Genomic DNA, 25,950 nt, shown 5'->3' with positions numbered 1-25,950 from the left:
ATTCACATGCCTATTTATGTACATTCTTTTTAGGAAATAGTATTATTGTTATAGCTTATTCACAAACTTCCAGGGCCTGATTATCCACTCTCAGAACACCAGTGATTCATTTTCCCCTCAGTGGACCTATTGTGCACAAAGTGAGGACAACAGCAGTTGATATGTGGCAAGTGGATCATTGAGTGGGTCTATCAAATTCATTGTTTTCAGTGAATCTGGATCTTTAGCTACACTGGATTAATTTGCCCTCCTGAAGTGGTCTCTGTAGATAGTTATAAAACATTTTTTAACTCTAAAGCACGGAAAGGCTGTAATTACAAGAGAAGGATTAAATGCTAAAAGTACAACCAAATTGCTGCTCCAGTGGAAGCAGAATTCCTTTAATCTATAGTACTATACAGTACATATCAATCTTTACTCTCTATGCCTATAATAATTGATGACAGATGTGAAATATGTCAATGTAGGGTTGCAAATAAATTCCTCTTTGTATTAGAAGAGAAAGGGGAGAAGAGAAATAATCCCCAATTTGATGAAAAGAAGGTATCCTTGCCTGTTAATATCATGACTGACAGAACTGCCTGTAGAGATGGTGAGAAATCTCTATGTAAGTAAAGATTCCACTGGCTTACAGTGAAAATATCAAGTTAATAATTATTCAGTGTTTGAGAGAGCAAGTGACTTAGTTAAATGGAATGCTTTTAAAATAAGCTAAAAAAAAACAAGAAGTATCACAGCAGTACATGGATAGTGTAATTTTGTAGACACGTACAGTGTAGGATCAGCTCTGCCAATTGAATTAGAGGAAGCCAAGAGGTTCAGTCACCACATTGGGTTTCAAGTGAAAAATATAGATGTACAAATTCCCCTGCAATTACCGTCCATCCTGGGGGATGATTAAAACATATGGGCTGCTGTGCTGTAGTCACCTCTTAAAGGCATTTGACAGATGATTCTGGATATGTCCATAGATGTGGAATAAATAGGTCTAAACTCTACTAAGATTCACAAATTACTTATTTCACCACCTTCTTTAGGTAGGAATACAGATTTGGTAAGGATGATTAGATAAAGCACAGTGAATGAAAATAAGCCTAAGTTAGTCATGGCTCTGTTCAGGGCAGAAGGGACAAAAACATTGCTGTGCCTTTCTTAGGTGACATTACTCGTAACAGGCTCATCCACTCACTCCTCCTCTCTCTCAAAGGTCAGCGAAGGGCCTATGCTTATGAGAAAAGATTAAATAGAAAATGGGTAAAGTAACAATCATTACTGATACACTATTTACGATGCCTGGATATTTCCAGACAGAAAAGAAGATAAACATCTGTATCTCCCTCATTCTTACTTCCAAGGTGTGGAATAAAATACATGGCAGGATCACCACCTGCATTCTTGTCAGTGTCACAGGAAGGACTGAGCCAGTATACAAACATCCAGACAAATCTGGAGATGAGAATCCCAACAAGATGACAACTTTTTTTTTCTCCCAACAAAACAGAATATTTTCTTACACTCTCTGCAGTATCAGCAAATAGCCCCAGGACTGAGGCCATGACTTTCTTCAGTGCCACCACTATCCTAGTACCATAATGGTATCCACAGACCCTATGAACCACCCAAATCTTGAAAGAATTAGATCCAGAGTACCTAACCCTGATCCATAAACTGCATTTTTCTGGTCAGAACATAACAGTTAGTCCATGAAGCAGAAAAACTTATCCAAGTTTTTCTTCAGTATCCTTGTTGGAAAAAATACTCAAAGACAGATATGTACAGCCTTAAAAATGGCTACCTTGCCAGAATTCAAAGAGATGGTTAAGTAGGTAAAATGTCTACCTGAAAAGTCATTTTGTCCGTCTTCACATTATTATCTTGTTGTAAGCCAGTAATCTAGAGATATGAAAAAACAAAATAGAAGTTCGAGATCTGAATTGTCTTAATCACATCAGACTTAAAATGTATCTTATTGTGATGAATTCTATCTTGTTTTTAACAGTTGAAAGTATGTTTGTCCTTTCTTTTTGAATTTGTCAGGAAAGACATAAATTCAGTGTAAAAAAACTGTAACTGACGCATGTTAAACAAAGAGTGTGGATATGAAAAAATACACTCTAACATTTCCTTTTACTCTACTCTTTACAATTTTGTTCTGCCACATTTGATACATGAAGGATTCTAAAGAACCTATCTGTGGGGTCTTCAGAAGTGTATAAGGTGATTTAGTAGGGAATATGGTCAGTAGCAGGGTGGAATGTCACTGAGGATTTAGGTTAAAGCACAGTTTCACAATACCTCTCCATCCTACACACTGCTCCCAGACTAAGCCTATTACTGTGATGTATTTGGCTTCAAAAACAGGGAAACATAACATTCCATAAGCTTTTTTTCATTATGAAAAACAGCTGAAAGATTATATGTATCCATATGAAAAAAGAAAATTGCTGAAACTTTTGAAAGGTGAAATTTAAATCTCCTTCTCACAACTTCATGTTTTTGAGCAGAAAAAGAACTCCTTCTCTCTCTATCTCTTTCTGCCAGACATTTTAATCCACTGGAAGTCAGGTATGAGAAGAAAAATTTCAAATGTTTGTCGTAATACTGAAATGAAACTTATCAGTATTTTGAAACCTGTATCAATAAACTAATTTTTAAATTGTGTTTTTAAAGCTGTTAAGGATTAGTTGACTTCTGATCATTCACTCTGCTCTGTCCTACTCTACAACTGGTTAATTTTCTTTTAGAATTCAAGAGTCTGGGCTTTTCTTCTTTAAAATGAATGCACAAAATCCTAGCCTTTCACATTCTTTCTCAAATATGGCTTTGCATTTGTATATACTGACCAGTACAAATACTCATATCTAAACATCTGCATCTTATTACCTCCCATGATCTACTGCGAAATGATGATGAACATACTCCTATTTATTTACTGATTCACAACCATAATTAGGACAAAAAAGAGGGAGGTGCTTTTAGCTATCCTGTGTTTTAAAAACTTTTCTGAAAGAGACTGTCTAATCAGATTCAACCAGCTAAACACCACACTTTGTTTTCATTCATTACAGGACTTTCTTCCCAATGGCTCTTGACTGGGCCAAATTATTCTTGCTCATTCCCTCCTTGTAAGGGAGACAGCATAGGATGGTTAGGTACCATATCTCTGGTACTTACACTTGGATGAGATGAACCCAGACCTAAGTGAATAAAATGGTGGAGGTACTAATCTATCACAAGTCTGTGGCTGGTAGATTCTTAAGAACAAAAAACCTGGTTTACTGTCTTCAGCAGCATTTCTGCAGTTATTATTTATCTTCTTTTCCTTTTCTGTTTTATTCAATCATTTTCACAGAATCACAGAATTACCAACATTGGAAAAGACCTTCAAGATCACCCAGTCCAACCATCCCCCTATCACCAATAGTTCTCACTAAACCATGTCCCTCAACACAAAATCCAAACATTCCTTGAACACCTCCAGGGTTGGTGACTCCACCACCTCCCTGGCAGCCCATTCCAGTGCCTGACCACTCTTTCAGAAAAGCAGTATTTCCTAAAGTCCAGCCTGAATCTCCCCTGGTGCAGCTTGAAGCCATTCCCTGTAGTTCTATCACCAGTTACACGAGAGAAGAGGCCGACCCCTAGCTCACTACAGCCTCCCTTCAGGTAGATGGAGAGAGCAATGAAGCCTCCCCTGAGCCTCCTCTTCTCCAGACTGAACAATCCCTGCTCCCTCAGCTGCTCCTCATAAGCCCTGTGCTCCAGACCCCTCACCAACTTTATTGCCCTTCTTTGAACATGCTCCAGGGCCTACTTTTTCAATGAAAAATACTCTTAGTCAGTATTTGTGTTTTAACAATTGTCTTTACTGTCATTATACATAGGCATTTCTGAGTTTAAGGGATTTTAGTTGGTTGGTTTTGCTTTTGGTGAGAAAATGAGAGGAAAAGAGTAGGAGAGGAAATGTAGCAGGACATTGAATAGATCTAAAGACTTTATAAAAGCAAGCAGTGGAAAACCAAGGGAGACAAAAATCCTGAACATGTGTTGGAGACAGCAAGACACCTTCCCATCTGCTCTTACCAGTCTGTAAAAAAGTAGAGATGTGTAATAATGGAAACATCTGGATTAGAAAATACAATTCCCAAATTAGATCACCACAAATAAGTAGTTAATGAAACACTGGGCTTTCTTCAGTGTTGGAACAAATTATTCATTTCCAGCTAAAACTGTAGGGTAACATTTTCACATCCGAATGGAATGTTTTTCAATAATTGCTTATTTGCATTTATTCCCTTTTTCTACCTAAACTTTTAGTCCATGTTAAATTAACTATTAAATGAATTTCGTAGTAAGGCTCACTTCAATGGTAATGCAAAATTAAATTTTAATCTAAAACAATGTATTTAGTAGTCAAATGTTAATGCTTATGCAACTGTACATACTTCATAAATTCTATATCATAACAGTTTGAAAGTGTTTCTCCTAGTTCTTCACGTGATCCCAACTGTGTAAGAGAGCTGCATTTGCCATAAAAATTCCTTTTCCCCTCAGAAATATTTCCAGTTTGGAAAAAAATGTACCAGACCATCTTTAATTGTTCCAATTGGTTCAAATGAACGCCGTATTCCAAACAATCTGGTTAAACATAGATTACTCAAGCATCAACAAGACAGAAAACAAATGACTAATTGGCATGGATGACATAAGTGACATAAATAATGATAATAATAATCAGCTGTAGACATTTTTTTTAAACGAGTGTTCCAGACTCTTTATAGCAAATGTATACTTCGGTTGCTGCTGATTACTCTTTTTAATTCAGCTTGACTGAAAAAAAGTGCAATAAAAGAGCCCAGTAGTAAATTTACCATTAGCAATACAAAGTCTCACTTCTGTGCAATTTTTTAGAATATTAGATTTCTTTACCACATAAAAAATCACCATAAAAGTTTAATCTAATTGACACCTAATTGCATAAAAAGGGCATATTTTTGCACGACTTAACAGTTGAAAAGGCTGTACAGAAATTGTTCCTTCCCTCCAAAATATGGCACACATTCAGCCCCTTCCCTGTTCATAGAATCATACAATCACTGAATCACTCAGTTGTAGAATCATAGAATCATAGAAAGGCTTGGGTTGGAAGAGACCTCAAGGATCATCAAGTTCCAACCCCCTGCCACAAGCAGGGCCACCAGCCTCCAGATCTGGTACTAGATAAGGTTGCCCAGAGGCCCATCCAACCTTGTCTTGAACACCTCCAGGGACAGAGCATCCACAGCCTCTCCAGGCAGCCTGTTTCAGCACCTCATCACTCTGTAAAGACCTTCCTTCTGACAACAAAATTAACCTTCCCTCCTTGAGCACAAAATCATTCCCTCTTGTCCTATCACTGTCTACACTTGTAAAAGGTTGATTCCCTTCCTGTTCATAATCCTCTTTTCAATACTGGAAGGCTGCATTGAGGTCTCCTCGCAGCCTTCTATTCTCCAGGCTGAACAAGCCCATCTCCTTTAGTCAGCCTTCCTAAGGGAAGTGCTCCAGTCTCCTGATCATCTTTGCAGCCTCCTCTGGATCTTCTCCAACACCTCCACATCTTTCCTGTATTGGGGGCCCCAGACCTGGATGCAGTACACTAGATGGGGCCTCATGAGAGCAGAGTAGAAAGGGACAATCACCTCCCTGTCCTGGGTGGCCGCCCATTTTCTGATGGAGCCTGGGATACCATTGGCAGAGTCCAGGAAACCATTGACCTCTAAGGCTGTTAATCAGTGGTGTTTGGGAACCAAGGTGATTACTTTCCAGCCCCATGGTCTTGCCAGTCAATGAGTGACCAGATTATCATAGAATCATAGAATCATAGCATTGTTTGGGTTGGAAAGGACATTTAAGATCATCTAGTTTGATCCCTCTGCTATAGGCAGGGATCAACCCTCTAGACCAGGTTGATCAAAGCCTCATCCAGCCTGTCCTTCAATGCCTTCAGGAAGGGGGCAATCGCAACCTCCCTGGGCAATCTGCTCTGGTGTCTCACTGCTGTCAGAGTAAAGAATTTCTTCCTAATACCTAGTCTAAATCTACCCTCTACTAGTTTAAAGCCATTTTCCCCCACACTCTCACTACATGCCCTTGTAAAAGGTCCCTCCCCAAGTCCCTTTTCTGCAGGCCACCTTCAGGTACTGGAAGGCCACTATAAGGTCCCCCTGGAGTCTCCTCCAGACTGAAGTGCCCCAACTCTCTCAGCCTGTCCTCGTATGGGAGGTACTCCAGCCTTCTGGTCATCTTTGTTGTCCTCCTCTGGACCCATATCTAGTGTCTAATTCTGTTTCTTATCAATGTCTGTGTTTACAAAAACAGAAAGGAAAATTGTGAGTGTGGTAACAGTGATAATTATCATGGGAGCACAGATAGGCTGGAGTCTTCATTCATTACTGAATCTGGCCAGGCCACTGCCGTAACTGAAAAACAGTCACTTTAAAAGCTCTCAGGTATGTCTCTTTTTCGCCCCAAGCTCTTTAACTCTGATACTATTGGGATGAAAGACATACAATTGGTCACTATAGGATTACAACTGTAAATTAATTATGGCACACTGACTTTTTTTCTGTTTCTCTAAGATTTGGGGAATTGTTTCTGTATATTAAAATGAATATGCAAAGTGAGGAGGCCTTGTAAAAGTAAAGAGAATTGTGAATGAGTAAGTTAATCGAGGAAAATACAAAACAAGATTGTGAACTGCTTTCAAAAAAGATCATGAAGTGTTAAAATAGATCATTAATTACCAAGCTGATGGACAGGGAAGAACCCACGGAACCCGCAAAACTAAAAGCTATCTACATTTAATAATCCATTTTGTATAGACAATATAATAATTAATGATTAGGCTTTTAAGTTTTCATATCTTGAAACCAGTACCCCATGATTAGACAAATATTCTGCCTGTGCATCTGACTCTCATGCAAAAATTAAATTTAAGCAGATATAAATATAAGCAGATATAAAAACACAAATGTAAACATATACATCCACACAACTTTTGTCCCTCTGTCGGTTCTTTAAATAGTTTGACTGCATAAAATCAGTGCATTATTCTATTAGGTGTTTTGGAAGAAATGAATTAGAACTGAAACTGGCTTTGGTCTGGAAAATGAATTATTTGACCTAATGCCATTACTTTTTCATCATTAACATTCACTCTTAATTGAAAGATTTTATTGTGTTCTTGTAATAGATAGAATGTCTTGATGAAAGTCAATATTCCACAAATTCAATGTTCTGAACTTTAACTCCATTTTGTTATTTCTTTTGCCTTACAGGAGCATCCATCTGGTCAAGAGGCTTTTACTAGATATAAGTTCATTCTTGAAAGAAAATCAGAGGCAGGAAACATTTGCTGGAAAAGGCAGATGAAGACATCATTTTTACTCTACAAGCCACTTTGGTGTATTCTCATTCTGCTACACTTGGTGTTTCCAAGCAAGATCAAGGGATGTTTCCTACTGTTTCAGGCTTGTATTAATTATTCTGCACATCTGTTCCTTCCAAACAGCAAGTACAGACATGAATGCTTGTACAAATGACAAAAGAAGGGTGGTCTACAAGTATTTTAGATGTGTACAATAGTGTTTTGGATGTGTGCAATAAGGATCAGGCTAATACTGGTTTTTTTCCACTCTGCTGGAACTGTAACCTCTGGACTTAACATTTTTCTTATAAAGGCAGCATTCTCCAATGAGGAATAACAAATTTCTTTCACTGGACTGTTACAAGATCACTTTCTAATCTCAGCCCTACAGTGAGCTGTACCGTATATGATAAAAGCCTTCTCATAATATTATACTCAATTCAAACTGACTTGGTACACAAAGGAAATGAAAAGAAACATCTGCCTTATGTAATGATTTCATATGTAATTAGTTTTCCACAGACTGGATTTCATCCACAATTCCATCATTTTCTCCATTTTGTTGAATCCCTGTTGACATCTCAATAAATTTCTTCCATCGTGAATAGATACTTCTACTCTAGCTGACTGGTGCAGTGGTATTAATAGTTTTCATGAGAGTTGCTGGACAGAAACATGTGTGTACATTTAAACACACACACACACACACACAAAAAAAAAATTAAAGAGTTTTTCATCAAAAATGAAGGAGCATCAGAATCATTTTTTGCAGCACTGTATGAACCAAATTCACACAGACTAGAATGACTGCTCAAAAGCAGAAAGGGGAGCATTTATTTCCCAGACCTACAAGAGGACTGGTTGTGACCACATCCACCTAAAATGGAGGCAGCTAAGATTCAGCTCTCCTTTCTGCTTGGTCTTTACCAGCAATTTCTGCTTAATTGAACTAGAAGGAATCAATTTCTTGAAAACAGAGTGCACTGTTATTTCGTAAGTAAATCAGAGCACTAGAAACAGGTGACCTACCAAAATGGTGACTATTTACATTATTACTACTGTTTGATTCAGCCAGAGACTGCAATCTGACTGCATTACAGTTTACTGGGAGGAGCTGCTCCTGTCATCTCCTCCTAAGCATTTCAATGCCTAAAAAAAGTCCAGTGTGCAAACTGTTTAAAAGACGTTTATGACTTCACACCAGCTTAGTCTCAGAAACCTATTTTATTTGGTGGCATTCTAGTGGGTTTTTTTTAAAGCATTGGTCAGTATCAGTTTGACACAAAAACAGGGATATTACTTCTGGCACACCTACAGCAACAAATACACAGGATGAGATGCAGTGATACTGCCAAGGGATTAAATAAATCAGTTATGCTTATTGCTAAACATAAGGGTTTTGTTTAAGATTTTATCTCTTTTCAGTAGCAATAATAATAATAATAATAATAATAATAATAATAATAATAAATTTAAAAAGCTATAGTCTTCTTTTTCTAGAAAAACACTTTCTGAATAAGAAAATAACCCAAAACATCAAGTATGAAGGCTGTCCATCATCTATTAAAGGACTTTCATGGCGAAGCTGGAAAAGGCTCTGGGCAACTGGATCTAGCTGTGGATGTCCCTGTTCATTGCAGGGGAGTAGGACTAGATGGCCTTCAGAGGTCCCTTCCAACTCTAAGGATTCTATGATTCTATCTCTTCAGTCACCATATCATGCAACACCTGAGTATCAGTTTAAAATTCTAGTAAGAGTCCTGGACTTTTACCCTGTGAAAAGTAACTGTGTACATGCCATGCTCAGAGTGAGCAGTCAGACTCATCTTAGTATTTCCACACTCATTCCATTTTCTATAATCTATAGTATATCCTGCTTTGGAAATAGCACAGGACAGTTTTTCTTTTCAGATGGTCTCTGCCACAGGATTCAGCTGGAAAAAAGATATTTTACAAGTGGAGAAATAGCACTAGACACAATTTATTTCTTGACAAGGAGGTTCCCTAGACATCAGAACTCACTTTCTCTAAATGCTTTGTGACAATCAAGCAATATGAGTGTGATAGCATCTGGATAATGAGATCTAACCAGCCAACACTGCTCTCCTAACACTCTCACTTCCAAAAAAAAAAAATGAATTCAAGATTTACTTCCTCCTGTTTTGCTACACAAACATCAGAACACAGACCATATGTCTGATTTTTCTTAGATGATTCAATTCTATTTTACCTGTGAATAAAATATGAAGTACATCACTATAGCTGGAGAAATATTTTACTTTGTGCTCTGGAGTGCCTCTTCATTTCCTTTCAGTTATGTATATAAATTTAAAACACATGTGCAGTGTAGGTAACTGGGAGATCTCTTCATTCTTTTCAGCATGAATGATGCTGACTAAATTGTGTTGTTTGCTTAATATATTATTTGAACTGATACTACTAATGAATTTATGATTGATAACACCATCATATTACCCCCTTGCATGTGAAAAGTATACCACAAAACTTTCTTCCCCATTGATGACCACTGAGATGACCTAAAGCTACAAATCTATAACCATAAACATGGGTTTCTATCATTAACAAAATTAGAAAAGTGCAAAAAGGCATAACTGATGAATAACTGATGCAGTCACACTATGCCAGGAATGAATATATTTTATTTCCTGATCTAAACTATGCCTTATACAGAGAGTCCAGGTCTCCTGGGTAGAAAATTAGTGCCTCTGGCAGAATTTTAGGTTTTATAATTATGAAAGTGCCTACAAGATGAGAGGTCTGCTGAAGCCTGACAGGATCCACCTGTCTCAGGGAGGGAAACAGTTCTTGAATTGTAGCCTGGTGAGACTGACTGAGAGGGGTTTAAACTAGGACCAGCGAGGGAGAGGGATATCATTAAGAACACTGAAGTTAAGCCAAGGGATGGTACAGCACTGTCTAAGGGTAACAAGGCTAATGGAAGCATCTATATAAATCCAGGGAGCACATCCAAAATGCCAATACAAGCACTATGATGAAGGGCAAGCTAAAACTTTGGTCCTTTTCCAGAGCTATAATACTATCAGTATTAATAAAACTTAGTGGAATGAGTCCTGTCTACTGCTAAAGTGCTGGGAAGCATGACTATTGGCTGCAGGTAGAAAACAAGAAAAGCCGAAGTTCAACTTCTGTTGACCTTACTTAGTGTGATGTCAATAAAAGAAGTATTTTTTAAGTACATCAATAGCAAATGTCATGGTTCAGCCTGTGAGTTGCGTAGTTTCGTTCTTTGCTGGGTGATGATCTGGCTGAACGGCAGAGCACAAAGATTCATTGTGAGTGGGAATACATTTGGTTGGTATGCAGTCACTGGCGGTATTCCCCATGGCTCAGTTCTAGTGCCAGTACTGTTCAACATTTTTATCAAAGGCCTGTACACAGGAGCGGAGTGCATCTTTAACGAATTTGCTGATGATACTAAACTAAACTGCTGACTGTCTGGAGGAACAAGAGGCCTTGTGAAAGGATCTACATACCTTGGAGCCCTGGACAATCAGCAACGACATGAAGTTCAAATGAAAATGTTGGGTACAGCACTGGGGATGGAACAATACCACATAAAGGCACAGACTGGGAGACCAGGGGCTGGAGAGCAGCTCGGGAAGAAGTGATCTAGGTGTGCTGGTAACAGCATCTCAGCATGAGCAGCAGCATGCTGTGGCAGCCAAGAGGCCAAACTGCACTGTGGGGTGCATTAAACACAGAATGGCCAGCTAGTCCAAAGAGGTGATTCTCCTATTATATTTACTGCTGGTGTAGCCTCACATTGAGTATTGCGTGCAGCTCTGAGTTGCACAGTATAGAAAAAATGTTAATTCCTTGAAAGCAGTCAGAGGAAGTCACCAGTAGCAGGGATTGTCCCAGTCTTCTAATTGAATTAGCACACTTGTTCTCTGCCAGACAAGGAAAATCTGAGTTTCTTCCTAAGTCTCTCAGATGTGTTTTTAAAGATTACATAGGTGGCAAAAAGAGAGCTTAGACTCCTAAGCATGTTTGAAAATTAAGGCTATCCCTAGTTCATCAACAGTACCTTTATAAATATATATTTATATGTAAGGTTACAGAAAGATAGAAATAAACATTACTGATGCATCCACATCCAAGAAGATCCAGACAACCTTTCTTGACATCATTAATTTAATATTTATTTAAAGGACTTGCATAAATCTTTTAAAGATTTACAGAACTGAATACCATGCAACTGTTATTTGTCAAATATAATCACAGAATTAAGCAGAGAAGAATATAGCAGAATTTTTTTAAAACTTTCTAGACCAAAACAGGGTGGTTAAGATAAGTAGATCACTCTTCCATGGCAAAATTTTACAGATAAGTACAACTAATAGTTTATTATATGTTTCCCTTATACTTCATTTTTAAATAAATGACTGCAGAACACACTTATTTTTGTGACTGAAACATGCTGTGGGTTTGGAAGGTGATAAATCAAATGCAGCAAGAACTCTTTTAGTTTAGATCAGGAAATCAAGGACAAAACAGTCTTGCCAGATTGTCTTTAGGGAATGCACACCCTCCAGTTACCATCCCACAAACTTCATGTACGTGAGTTGTTTTATTGAATAATAGCGTGATAAATGCATGTAAGTAAAATTAAGGGCCATAATTTACATCCTTGTTGCAACTATTCCTTCCAGATAGCTATTTTGCATCATCTTAAGCCAAAGTTTGTTGATGTTTACAGTCGTTTGCAGAATCACCACATTAATTTCATGTGTGACTGCAGACTGTGAATTACATCTGTTCTAAGAAACTGTATTTTCTAATATCTTTGAGTCTCTCCTGTAAGAAGAAAAAAAAAAAAGTTTTCTTTACCTCTACAGTGCTCCTCAAAATATTGTGATGGCAATGTGAAAAAGTCATCATAGAGTCAATCTATAATTTATGTGACACTTTGGAGTTCTTCCATGTAATTTCAGTTTGCTGTGGTATATAACAAGTTTAATAATCTTTTTTTTATATATATAGAGAGAAAAAATGAATCAACATGAACTTTCAATAGCCTCTTATTAGCTGATTTTGATGAAACATTCATTGTTTCTTCTAAATCAAGGTAGCTGGAGGGTAGTAGGTTGTTTCTGCAATATGAACATTTATCTTAGATATCTGTACTGGACAGAGTGTAAATATTGTAAGAAGATTCTGACATGTATATATCAAATATAATCTTCAGTTTGAACTTTTGACCACACTTAGTTTGCTTTGAAGTACAATTTTAAGGTAGAATTAAATACCAAGGGACTTCAGTAAATGGATACATCTTCCATGGAAAATAATTTTAGAAATATTAACAAAATATTAAAAAACAGAGAGGACAGTTTCTCATTTAGATTTCCCCTATCTAAGTAGCTGTACAAACATAATATTAGGTTAAGACACCTATAGGCTGGGAAGAGCAAATAAATCTCTTTGGACAGTTCAGCTTTATTACAAAGGAAGTATTTATGACACCTTTATTCCTAATAACTTCTAGGAAATTTAAAATTTATCATAAACCTTTGCTAATGTCAAAAATATATTTCAGTTCCTCAACTGCTTTAATGCAGCCCAACTCATCTGTGTAAAATGAATGCTTCACTTTCTTATGGTGCTATGGAAAATGCTAAAATCCCCAAGTGTAAACATCATAGTCAAATCTGTTTTGTAGATTTTCAAAATGTTATTAAAATAACTCATGATAAATATCCCCTACTTTACCAATGAGTTATGCATAATTAAAGCATAGAAACACAGAGAGTGGTTGAAGCTGAAAGGGATCTCTGGATGCCCTCTGGTCCTACCCCTGCTTCAGCAGGGTCACTCTGAGCAGGTTCCCCAGGACCATGGCCAGGTGGCTTTTATAAATGTTCAAGGAGGAAACTACAACCTTTCTGGACAACTGTGCCAGTGTTCCACCACCCACACAGTAAAACATTTTCTTCTCACCCAGGGAAACATCCTGTGTTTCAATTTGCACTTATTACCTCTCATCCTGTGGGCACCAATGGAAAGAAGCTGATGAGGCACTGAGTTTTCCTAGCAAAAACAAAAACAGGCATTTCTAATATTTTTCACATAAAAGTTAAATCCTCAGAATCAGACTGTTTGGTACTAATTTGAAGTACTTATAACAGGTCTTCTCACCTGACTCTTGGACAGTCGAGAGAGAACTATGTCAGGATGAGAAGCCTACTTTCTGTGGAAAATGGAGGAAAAATGGACACATTTGGAAAGAGATTTGTCACATCAAGGTATGATAGGCAAGCCTGGACATACCTTGGTATCTTGACTAACTCTGTGGGATCTGGATGACATCTGTCCATCTCTAGATAGACCAATTTAGGGAAAATAGTTTCAGACATAAGTAAATATTTGAAACAAACTTTTAAGTGCATTGGTCACATAGCTAACTAGAACCTAAAAACATATTTTGAATGTATAACTTCATTAATCCCCTTAACATTAAAAAGAAGGAAAATTAAAAGCACAGTATACTATTAATATTTCTGTCAAGATAACCCCACAAAATTCAGTGGAATAATCTGATGTTTAAGACTTGGTAGAGACTTAAAGCACAGCTGTACTTTTCATTTTGATAAAGAAATTTGAGAAGATGTTTCAAGATTTTTGAAAAAATCATCAATGTTGGACACCCATGGACTAGACTGAGAAAGTGTTTTGAGAGAGGAAGAAAATTACCCTAATGTCTTTCTGTCAGAGTGGTCTCTATTAAGTTCTAGGGTTCTGAAAGAGATGGCTGATGTGGTTGCCGAGCCGCTCTCCATCATATTTGAAAAATCATGGCTGTCTGGTGAAGTCCCCAGTGACTGGAAAAAGGGAAACATTGCTCCCATTTTTAAGAAAGGAAGAAAGGAAGACCCAGGGAACTACAGGCCAGTGAGCCTCACCTCTGTCCCTGGGAAGATCATGGAGCAGATCCTCCTAGAAGCTATGTTAAGGCACATATGAGATAAAGAGGTGATTCAAAACAGACAGCATGGCTTCACCAAGGGCAGATCTTGCCCGACCAATCTGGTGGCCTTTTATGATAGAGTGACTGCTTTGGTGGACGGGGGAAGGACAATGGATGTAATCTACTTGGACTTCTGCCTTTGACATCATCCCTCACTACATCCTTCTCTCTAATTTGGAAAGGTGTGGATTTCAAGGATGGACTTTTCAATTGATTAGGAATTGGCTGACTGGATGCAGGCAAATGGTTGTAATCAATGGTTCTGTGTCAGGCTGGAGGCCAGTCAGGAGCGGTGTCCTTCAGGAGTTGGTCTTGGGACCGGTGCTCTTTAACAACTTAATCAATGACATAGATGATGGCATTGAGGGCACCCTCAGCAAGTTTGCGGGTGACACCAAACTGAGCGGTGTAGTCAATATACTGGAAGGAAGGGAAACCATCCAGAGGGACCTGGACAGGCTGGAGAAGTGAGCCCATGAAAACCTAATGAGGTTCAATAAGGCCAAGTGCAGGGTGCTACACTTGGGTTTGGGTAATCCCAGGTATTTATACAAACTGGGGGAAGATCTCCTTGGAGAAGGACTTGGGGGTCCTGGTGGATGAGAGGCTGGACATGAGCCAGCACTGCACACGTGCAGCCCGGAAGGCCAACTGAATTCTGGGCTGCATTTAGAAAGGGGTGGCCAGCAGGGAAAGGGAGATTGTCCCCCTCTACTCTGCTCTTGTGAGGCCCCATCTGTAGTACTGAGTCCAGGTCTGTGGCCCCCAGCATAAGAAAGACGTGGATCTCTTGGAATGGATCCAGAGGAGGGCCACTAAGATGATCCGAGGGCTGGAGCACCTCTCCTGTGAGGAAAGGTTGAGGGATCTGGGATTTTTTAGCTTGCAGAAGAGAAGGCTGCAGGGAGACCTAATTGTGGCCTTTCAGTACTTGAAAGGAGCATATAAGCAGGAGGGGGAACAGCTGTTTACGAGGGTGGATAGTGATAGGACAAGGGGGAATGGTTTTAAACAGACAGGGGAGGTTTAGGTTAGATATTAGGAGAATGTTTTTCACACAGAGGGTGGTGACACACTGGAACAGGTTGCCCAAGGAGGTTTTGGATGCCCCATCCCTGGAGGCATTCAAAGCCAGGCTGGATGTGGCTAGTGTGCAGTTTGGTCTGCTGGTTGGCAACCCTGCACATAGCAGGGGGGTTGAAACTGGATGATCATTGTGGTCCCTTTCAATCCAGGCCATTCTGTGATTCTATGATTCTATGAAATTCAACAGGATACATTTAGAAAGTAAGGCAAAACCTAATCGCTTAGTCTGCAGTTTCTCTGTTGGGTGTAAGATTATGTGGACTCTTGTAATATCCAAAATTTTAGGGACAGATGTGTTTATGTTTGGTGATTCATATGCTAAGTGTGTTGTTTTGGTGAGTCGGAAAGTTCTGTTACAATTTATATTGTAGTTAATAAGTTGTTTAGAAAAATACAGGAAAGAAGGGTCATCGTTTTCCTTTCTGTATGTTTTCTGGCAGACCTCACACTTCATCATAAGATGAGGAAAAGACAACTAGCAGGAAAAACTTGAAGGTTACTTCAAAATCCTGGAAGAGACATACTTTAAGCTGACTTTTCTCTGAGCTGACCAAGCTCTCTTAAAAACATGAGGACTTGGAGAGAACGAAGATTGTTGCATGGTGATGCATGCTGGGACGGTCTGAAGAATGTGGGGTTTACTTTCCTGTCCAAGACAGCGTGGGCAGATATTTATGTGAAATGCATATATATGGACTTTTGAAATGCCTTACATTTTGTTGGGCTTTATTCTTATTTTTAAGATGGGAAAAAAATTGAAGACACGTAGGAAACAGGAATAGGAGGAAATTTTAGACATTTATTCCATCCCTGCTCTGACAGAAGGGTTATCTGTAGATAAAGTAATTTTCATCAGCATCTGCTTAACATGTTTGTTTATACATACTTTTATTGAGTAAGGCTTTACAAAACTACTGAGTAAATTATTCCACAGTCCTATGGCTATTGACAATGAGAATGTTTTTGCTTTTTCTCTATTAACTCCGTTTTCTGAAATACAGATCCTTTATTTCTTGTAAGTAGCTGGTAAAAAAAGCTTCTTTGCTCTCATGCACATTGAAGATGTATCATTTTCCTCTTCCTGAAGCCTCTTTTTTTTTTTTTTTTTTTTTTTTTCAAATTCTGATTATTCTCAGTGTTCATCTCTGGTGTCTGTCCAAATGGTTCACATCCTTTCTTAATTAAAATACTCTACACAATATTTAGCACTCCATCTGAGGCTTCAAGAGCTTCAAGAAGACTTGAAGGACCACTTAATGTGTTGTGCAGACAATATGTCTCCTAGAATGCAATTTTCACAATACTTCTGGCTCACATTTAGCTTGTGTTCCACAATAAGCACAGACCCTTTGTATTGTTAGAGAGCTGTTGTTCAGCCAGCTCTTCCCTGACTTGCATTTGTACAGATAGCCCTTCCTAGCAAATACCTTACCTGAGGGACTCTGCCACCAGCTCCAAAGAGAAACCCAGTAAATGCTGTACAGACCCAGAAGTGTAACAGAAATTATTCAAGGTTGATTCTGCTATTTAATCACTGAATCAGAATTCTCAGAGTTGGTAGGGACAATTAGAGGTCATCTAGTCCAGCTCCCCTGCAATGAACAGGAACATCCGCAGGTAGATCAGGTTGCTCAGAGTGCCATCCAGCCTGACCTTCAGTGTCTCCAGGGATGGAGCATCCACCACATCTCTGGGCAACCTGTTTCAGTGCCTCTCTACCCTCACTGCAAAAGACTTTATATCTAATCTAAATCTGTCTTCAAGTTTGAAACAATTTCCCCTTATCCTCTAACCACAGACCATGCTAAAGAGTCTGTCCCCTTCCTTCCTGTAGCTCCCCTTCAGATACTGAAAGGCTGCTATCAGGTTACCTTGGAGCCATCTCTTCTCCAGGCTGAATAATGCCAGCTCTCTCAGCCTGTCCTCATAGGGAAAGTGTAGAAAAGAATGCTATTTTATGCTGGGAGAGATAAAGGCTTGAGACTCAATGCCTTTAAGGATGTTATTTCTGCAGAACAGAAAGGGACCCAGTGCATACATCTCAGTGCAACGGTAGGGTTGGAAAGAGTTATTGAGTTCACAGTAATGAAAGGAGTAAGGAATTGGTCCCTTTGATATTGAAAAACTTCATACAATATGCCAGGATGAAAAGGGAGTGTAAGGCTTTGAGGAAATAGATACAACTCTCCCTTTTCTGGAGCTGCTCTTTTACCAGAAGTTCATTTTCAATTTGCTTATTGGTGACAGATTTACTAGAAAAGGCTAAAGGTGTGGTGTCCCTCCTTTTCAACTTCTCTACCTCTCCACACACGCAGGTTGGCATAGAACACATCCTCGGAAGACAAACTCTCACCAATTTACAGTTTTTTCCTCATCACACTGTGACCCTGTCATCAACCTTCTCCCTTCTATTAGCTCCTGTAGCTGAGGTTATTGTTTGTTAAATGTTATTCTGATAATCTGTCTTTCACAGGGGTAAAGTACATAATTTGAGCAATAACATTTCCTGCACCACATCAGCTTTTGTAATGATGGCCATGGCCAAAAGATTATTCAAACAAATATCAAAATTTCAATTTATTTTCTCTTTACTACTCTTTTTTTGCATTTAATTGGAAAGGCTTCATGATGAAGTTTGATCCTCTGTGGAGCAGATATGCAGAGGTGAACTTACAGCCACTGAAGAACAGATTCAATGTATAACATATGAGTAATGGCATTTTTTAAAATACAAATTAAAGTGAGGAGGAGGAACAGATTGCTGCCAAATGGTGAACTGTAGTGGAGAATTATTTTCATGCATTTAAGAGAAAGTGCTGAAGTGATTTATAATCTGTTTTATAAAGTACTTGACGATGTCCCTCAAACATAAACCTGGCCAGAATAATTGCTAGATTCCTTTGTTATTCTCAGCAAGTTAAAATTAAAGCTCCAGCTTTCCCTGTATGAAGAGTTGTGATTTTTGTCCCTTCAGACAGAATGAATATATTCTCCTGCATCTTTCACCGAATGGCCTCCTCTAAGCAGCTGAGGGCCAAGCAAAATGCAACTGTTTTCTGTTTGTGGTTCTTTTTTCCAGAGATTGAAAGGGATGCTGGGTCTTTTCTTTATGCTTTTAATTTGTAATGAGCTTCTGCCAAAGCACAGGTCAAAAACAGTAAAAAAAAAAAAAAAAAAAAAAAAAAAAAAAAAATTGGGTACTTAATCCTCCTGACAGGCACAGGTCCAGTACCTCATGAAAATCCTTATTAAGGATGTCTGCTCCATTTCAGTCAGGTGAACAATGTCATGTTGATGAAGTAGCCTGGAGGAACTGTTCAGGCATGATTTCATTAACGCTGAAATACCACATCTAATAATCTTAGCAGGGAACTGTGACTGTTTCTCTGAAGCTCCCCACTTCAGCTGCTTCAGGTTGAGCTGAAGCAGCTCCAGAAGCATTTCAGCCATTGTCCTTTGGAAAAATCCTTTGGAAAAAAGCAATGACAAGTTCAACAAACAGCTATGAGGCATCTGAACTTATGTTTTAATACATACTTATTATTAAGATACTTATGTTTTAATTAATAGTGTGCAAGACATTGTAGAACAACTCCAAATCCATGAAAAAAACTTTGGGACAGCTCTTCCATAAAGAAACTCTTGTCCTTGAAAACATTTTAGAAGATCTGGGCAGCCAAAAAATGGTACATAGCACTATCTGTGAAATCCTCGTTAGCTGCAAAAAATATCAGATGTGTCAGCTCTAATTAGTCAGAAGGCTACGTGGTAGACCAGGGCAACTTATATGATAACAGGGGATCAAGTGCTTATGTAGCTTTCGTCTTCAACAACTTGCTTGTGTGAGCACAAGACAGTAAAGTCTTGTAGTTTTATCTTTTCCTCCTCTTTGGAGGAAAGTCAGAAATAGTAGCCAAATATGGGTTTTTATTTTTCCAGAGAATGTTTATAGTGCTTTCCACAAAGCAAAGATGTCTACTTTGAAGTCTCTATTTTAAATATATTGTTAGAAACTTTGATGTATACAGCACGTACAGAATCACAGAGAGCCTATTACAGCTATTTCAATTGTGGAGGCAATAGAAACTAGACTCTGTGATGTCCCAGCATTTCTGCAAATTCATTGTGGTTGGGTTATCATTTGTCTAACTGATACTACAGGACAAAGCATCAGTACCTGGGAGTGAGGAAAAAATTTCATAAGGGTCATCTATGTAGCAAGAGACAAAAATGTGGAGTTGACCACAAGTTGGTTAAATACCTGTCAGTAATTTGTTTCTCCAGGAAATAAAGTTTCCAATTTCTCCAATTTAAGTACATAATCATACAGGAATAAACTGTATTTGCCGAAAACACTCAATCCATTTGGTCACTTCCCTTCAGGCCTCCCTTTCCCTGACAACAGGATAACACTACTTGAAGTCCAATTTAATTTTTAAAAGCTTATATTTATGTGCTGGTAAGCTATTTACTTTTTAATACACCTGTACGTGGTCAAGAGCAAGGCTTTTCTAAGCATTCAAAAAGTGATTTCCTTCAAACATCTGCAGAACAAAATCCTCTAGAAACAATAAAGGTCCAGGAACAATAAACAAAATCAGACAAAAGCAGATCCTCCATTCTCATATTGAGAGGTCCCTCCACTGAATGCTGGAAGAAATAGTTTACATCTTTTTCTAGGTGTCACGCCTATTAAGGCTCCCTCATTAGTGAGAGAAGCCTACTGAGCAATGAAACTAGTCCAAAAATGAGTGTTTACTGAAAAAGCTGGCCAAGTAATTCTGGGCAGGAGCTGCAGGGTGGCCTTCTGCACTAGCTCTGCCTTTCCTAGCAGGGGAGCTGGATAAGCTCCCTTGTCACTCTGCTAATGAAACCCAGGTGAACTGTATCTTTACAAGTCTATCCAACTGAAAAGGCCCTGCACATCCCAGCTTTATGCATTCTGTAAGTAGAATAGCAGAGCTCATAAGTGTGATCAGAAGAGATATCCTTTAACTCACAACTCTTTGCTGTACTGAGCTGTTTCCAAATAGCACATGAGCAACAGGTTTTTGAAACCCTCCTGCAGGGAGGAAGCACATCAGCTTATGGCTAAAAGCTGATGCAGAAAATCAGCTGATGTGCATGCATCTCCTGCAATATCTCCTATTGTCTATCCCTTTAGATTCTTTCCAGGAAATAATCTTACTTTTTATCCTTAGCAATTAAGCAGGCTTGAACAGTAAGATGAAATGTGTCACCTTGTCCAAGGAAACACTGGATTCTGAAAAATCTAAGGGCTATATTTCTGTTCCTGTTACAGGGTTCTTGACCAGCTATCATTATTTGTACGCTACTAACACACTCAACAGAAAGATAACTCATGCACCAAACAGACTAAATTCATGATGACAATTATGTCCTTGTGGTTAATCATATTTCACTTTCTCTCCCATCAAAACTAGAGATAGTACATTCTAGAAGAGATAGAGATAGTACCTACGTTGTAGAATGTATTTTGAGGCAAGGGAGTATTGCTCATGAAGTTTGGCATGTGCTTGCTTTTTAAGGTGCAGGTTACTAGAAAAGTATTAAATAATATACAGACTTCCCCTCCCAACTAAAGTAAGCATTGCAGAGAAACTATGTACCAAATGTAGCTGTTGCAAAATAAGCAACTGTAGTATTACAGATATTTTTTTTCTGCATGAATATTGAATAAAACTGTTTTTTAAGTGACCTCAGGGTGTTGTGGTAACTGAGACCACATTCCTTCACAAGTCATCATGGTGCTTTGTTTTATTAATAATTATACAGTAAGTTACAGTAATGCTGGAAATCTCTGTCTTTTGCACACCCTTACTATTAGATCATCAGTTTGACAGTGAAATACCTAAAATCCCAAACCAGCTCAAGAAAAGGCTTGTCAGCAGACATTAAAACTGCCTGGTCTTTAACCAGGTCTCTCTGGCTTATCAAAAGCCAATTTTTCCCAGCATATGTGCCTGCTATTTAAGACCTCTGTTTGCCAAAGTGTTCTTCTGGCTGGGATCAATCCCTTGGGTGTTGTGCTGGAATATTTGCCAAAATAGGAGGAAGATTGCACTGCATTTTGATCTGTCTTTTCCTCAGATTTCTTTTTTAGCCTTATTTTCTGTCCTGAAAAATGTCATGGCAATGACAAAGAAGTAATGTTAATGAGCAGTGTTCAGGTGAGGTATTTGCCAAACATAATAAATGTATCTTCTCAAAAGCACATTATTTCCCAAATTTTAAATGTACCTATTAGAGGATAAACTTGGAAGCAAATTTGTTCTCCTTTCTGTTAGGCTGTGTTAGATGTTCAGACTCTAAATGTAACCATACAGAAAGCAGCTGCTGTAATAACCTGTCCAGTATGATCTTTTTTAGCAGCATACTACAGCAAGAAATTCTACATTCTCTGCTAATTTTCCAAAATATTTCCACGTCAATATATTCCACATGGTAGCAAAGTGGTTGCAGGCCTGTGCAAATGAAAAAGTGATTGATAGTGTATTGTGCAGCTAATCCAAAGCTTACTGATGTCAATGCAGTTCTTTGCTTTGGCTTCTGTTGGTTTAGGGATCAGACTCTAAAGCAATTCTTGTGAAATGCTAGATGTTTATTCTAAGTAGGAAAGGATGAACTGCAAGCCAAACATCTTATTCAAAAGAGAGAAAAAATAGCAAGGCCAAGCTCGCTCTCATTTCCATGCTGTAGACTGTGGAGGAATAATTCTTTTCTTCGTGTTGATTTATAAATAACTACATTGCCAATCTGAAAAATCTTAAAAATTAGAAAAACAAAGCATTCACAACAAGCAGTGCTAGAAACAAGAAAAAATCACATGCCTTCTGAGGCAATAAACACTGTGAAGCTTTAAACACACAGTATTGTATTCTTAGAACCTCAATTCTAGTCACACATTGTCCCTTTTTAAAAGTCCACGAAATTAGCAATTTCAAACACTTGAAAACACATTAGATCTCACATGTACTTTGAGACCTGAATTTCCATTGTGTACCTAGCTTATCCCAACACTGCTTACTGAAAGCAATAAGATAAATGTATCCCACTATCTGTTCAGCTCATCCCAATGATTATTCTCTTTCTTTGCTTTATCTGGCTGCATTTTTTGAGATCTGTTTCACATTAAATAAAGAACTTTGGAGTAGCTATTGGAGGGCTTCACAATTCATTCCGGCAAAGAGTGATGTGAAAGCAGATTCCTGTGTATTAATGGACTCTTTCTTCCTCTTAAGAAAACAGTGGAGTGCAGATTTTGCCATTCCTGATCAGACCAGTGATACTGTATCTCATCTCTATAAGGCAGCCAGGCATGGGTGCATCTGATGAAAACACAGTGGACAATTAGAGGTGCATAAATCCATTGAGAGCTCTTCCTTATCTCAAGCCACTAGTATCTTAAAGTTAGAGCATTTTATGCTTTCAAAACTCCACTGTGGCCCCTAAGTCTGTGGTTTGATTATATGTTCTGAAATAATTTTTAGTTCATTTGTTTTCAGATACGTTGGAAACCTCTTACTACTGTAACATTAGGGAGAATAAATATCTTAGGAACTTCTCTCAGCGTTTCATGTATTTTTTCTTCAGTGTCACCCTGTGTATCTACTCTAGCAGGAGATGATCCAATGTCTTTGATATTTCCTTGCAGAGAAACCACTTTAGACTTTTACAGCAGTGCCATGTGTCTTTGCATCATTTTATCTACGTGAGTATTATACAAAATATCCTGACTAGAAATGAGAATATTATCTCAGATAGGAAAGTCTTATTTATACAGTGGAACTGTAATCTCTCCCATTTCACAATCTCATTTTCTTTTTTAACAGGTTTGTCTGCTCTGTTGCCCAACATCTGGCACTAAGCAAAAGTTGCTGTGAGTCAGTTTATTTCTCAGCTTTCACACTCTCGCAGCTTTCAGAGGGTCCTCAGTTTTCTCAACTTTTGATTAATCTTGAATAAAGTGTGTCACCACTTCACTATTCCATGAGCTTTGCCAGCTCTGAAAAGCAAGCAAACAAAATTTGAAATCGATTGTACGATTCTGAAGGCGTTCTGCTGTTAATTATCTTGTAGCACTTTTCCCTTTACAAAAATAATGTTTAAATTATATCATATTTCTTCAAATTTTATATTTCTTTTCCAAGGACATATTCTTTGGCAAAATGAAAACTACAACTTCTGCATGTGATTTAAAGGATAAACAAAATAGGGAAAAATCTGTTAGTTCAATAAAATAACGCTGCCAGAGGAAAACCATAGCTAACATCAGATTAGTGTCAAGCTTCCTGTGCTACTTGTGCCTTGCCTTTCCTAGAGGCTACCTTTCACAGAGGGAGAGGGGCTCTCTCCACAAGCCTGCCTCCTGCTTTAACTTCTTTTTTTTTGAACAAAGCTTTCTCACCTTTGCCTGACAGACAAAGCAATGCATAAGTCTTGTGGCACTGATTGTGGTTTTCTGAGTAAGTGCATTGAGAAGTGAAAGTCAAAGCTGAGCGCAGGAGGTCTCCTGTGACAGCCCCTGCCAGCAACTCCCTCCACACAGCATGGAACGGAGGAGGTACTTCTGAACAAAATAGCCACCCTTTGTTGAAATGCGAATATTAAGCAAGTTTTAAAGCCTGTAATGTCTATCCTAATAAATGCAGCAGTTCCATTGCTGTCAACTAATCCATGCAAAAAAAACGTTTACTGGGGATTAATGTACGTTAAAAGTTATTGCAGGAAAGATGATTGGTTTCAATTTCTCTAAATTGTGTGTATAAAATAAAAAGCAAACCAAGATTAAATACATGAGGTGCAACAATATCAATCACGGTTATTATTTAACGATTACTGTGAATACTGTGTGACAAGCTGCAGTCTTTTCTAATTACAATCTAGGCCTGCAGGAAAACATCCATCTCCTGAGAGGCCAATTGACACCCTTATGCTTAACAGCAATGCAATTACATTTTTACTACTTATTTTAAGTCCCAGATATCTACCAAGAATTTATTTTTATTATGTCATTTATTATTCTTCTGCATGCATGTTAAGTATGTGCATGTAAATACCCAGAAAAAATAAACACATCTTCCTCAAACTCAAAATCTAAGATACAGTTCCTTAGAATATTAAAGTCAATATTCTTGAGTGCTGATACTTGAAATCAATCAGACCACTAAATCATCTGGAAAACAGTACTCAGCAACTATTAAAAATACATCTAACAATCAGTAATAGATTCAGATACCTAATTTCCTTCACTCATTCTTAGAGGAAAATTGGTCTTGACAGCTTATAGATTTTATTTTACTTTAATCTATACTTAAAAGCAGACTGGAAAAACAAACTTTTGATGAGTTCTAAATTGCAGCACATTTTAATTTATTGGAATTACATTTTACTGTGAAATCATGATGGAAAGTTTTTTTGTTTGCTTGGTTTTTAGATACATTTCTTATTTTGTTTTAAAATAGAAGCTGACTTCTTTTTCAATTCTTGAACTCTGAAAATCGCCACACTGGAGACTGCAGCCAACATGCACATCAACCTAACCCTTAAACAAGCATTCAATTATTCACTGGCCAACTTGATTTCATCACAAATTGAGTGCTTTCTGATGAAAACTGCCAGAGAAAAATTAAAATAATGGGAACATGGATTATTTTAGCAGTTCTACTTTTACAGCCATTATCACTGCAATCTCAATAATAGATATAGATAACGTACAAATTAGTTAATTTGGTTTATAATATAAGTGTATGATTGCTTCTTGGATCAAAATCTTAAAATTGAAGAAATAAACTCTTTCTCTTCAGAAACACAGGATCCAACAGCTGTATCTTTCTGCTCTTTGAGACACCATCATGACTACCATCATTATAGAGATGTTGTAATGCCTGCTCTCTTTATCTTCTACAAAATATCTGAACTTCCCAAATTCTGTGGTTCTTCTCAGAGTAAGCTACATGGCTTGAGTTCAAAAATTCTCATTCTTAGATATGGTAAGAATACAATGAACTTATCACTGTTCAGTATTTTTAACCAAGATTAATCAGTTCTGTGAAAAGAAACTATCAGTGAGTTCAGCAGAGCTTTGACTTTTAGATGAATGCAGTGAAACACAAAATCCAGTTCCACATAGCATTTTATGGTGCCAGTTATGCATTTTAGCAGAGCTAAACTCTCATTCCAAGCAACATCTTTCAAAAGTCATTACACTGGGAGTGTGCCTGGATAAACTCACTTATTTTGCCACTTCAGACCACTAAATCCCACATGCTGAAAGTGAGACCCAGACCCAAATCTGAGCAGCCTGTGCAATAGAGTGCATGCGTGTCTTTGGAAGAATATTCATATATTTCTCTCACAGGAGAGTGCATTCAAGCAGCCTAAGGTGTCTGCAGTTTTTCAGTGTTTATTCAAAATGAAATTCCTT

Source organism: Tetrao urogallus, assembly GCF_951394365.1.
Source record: "Tetrao urogallus genome assembly, chromosome: 1".
Lineage (NCBI taxonomy): Eukaryota > Metazoa > Chordata > Aves > Galliformes > Phasianidae > Tetrao > Tetrao urogallus.
The sequence above is the reverse complement of the archived record's forward strand: the minus strand, read 5'-3'. Positions refer to the sequence as shown.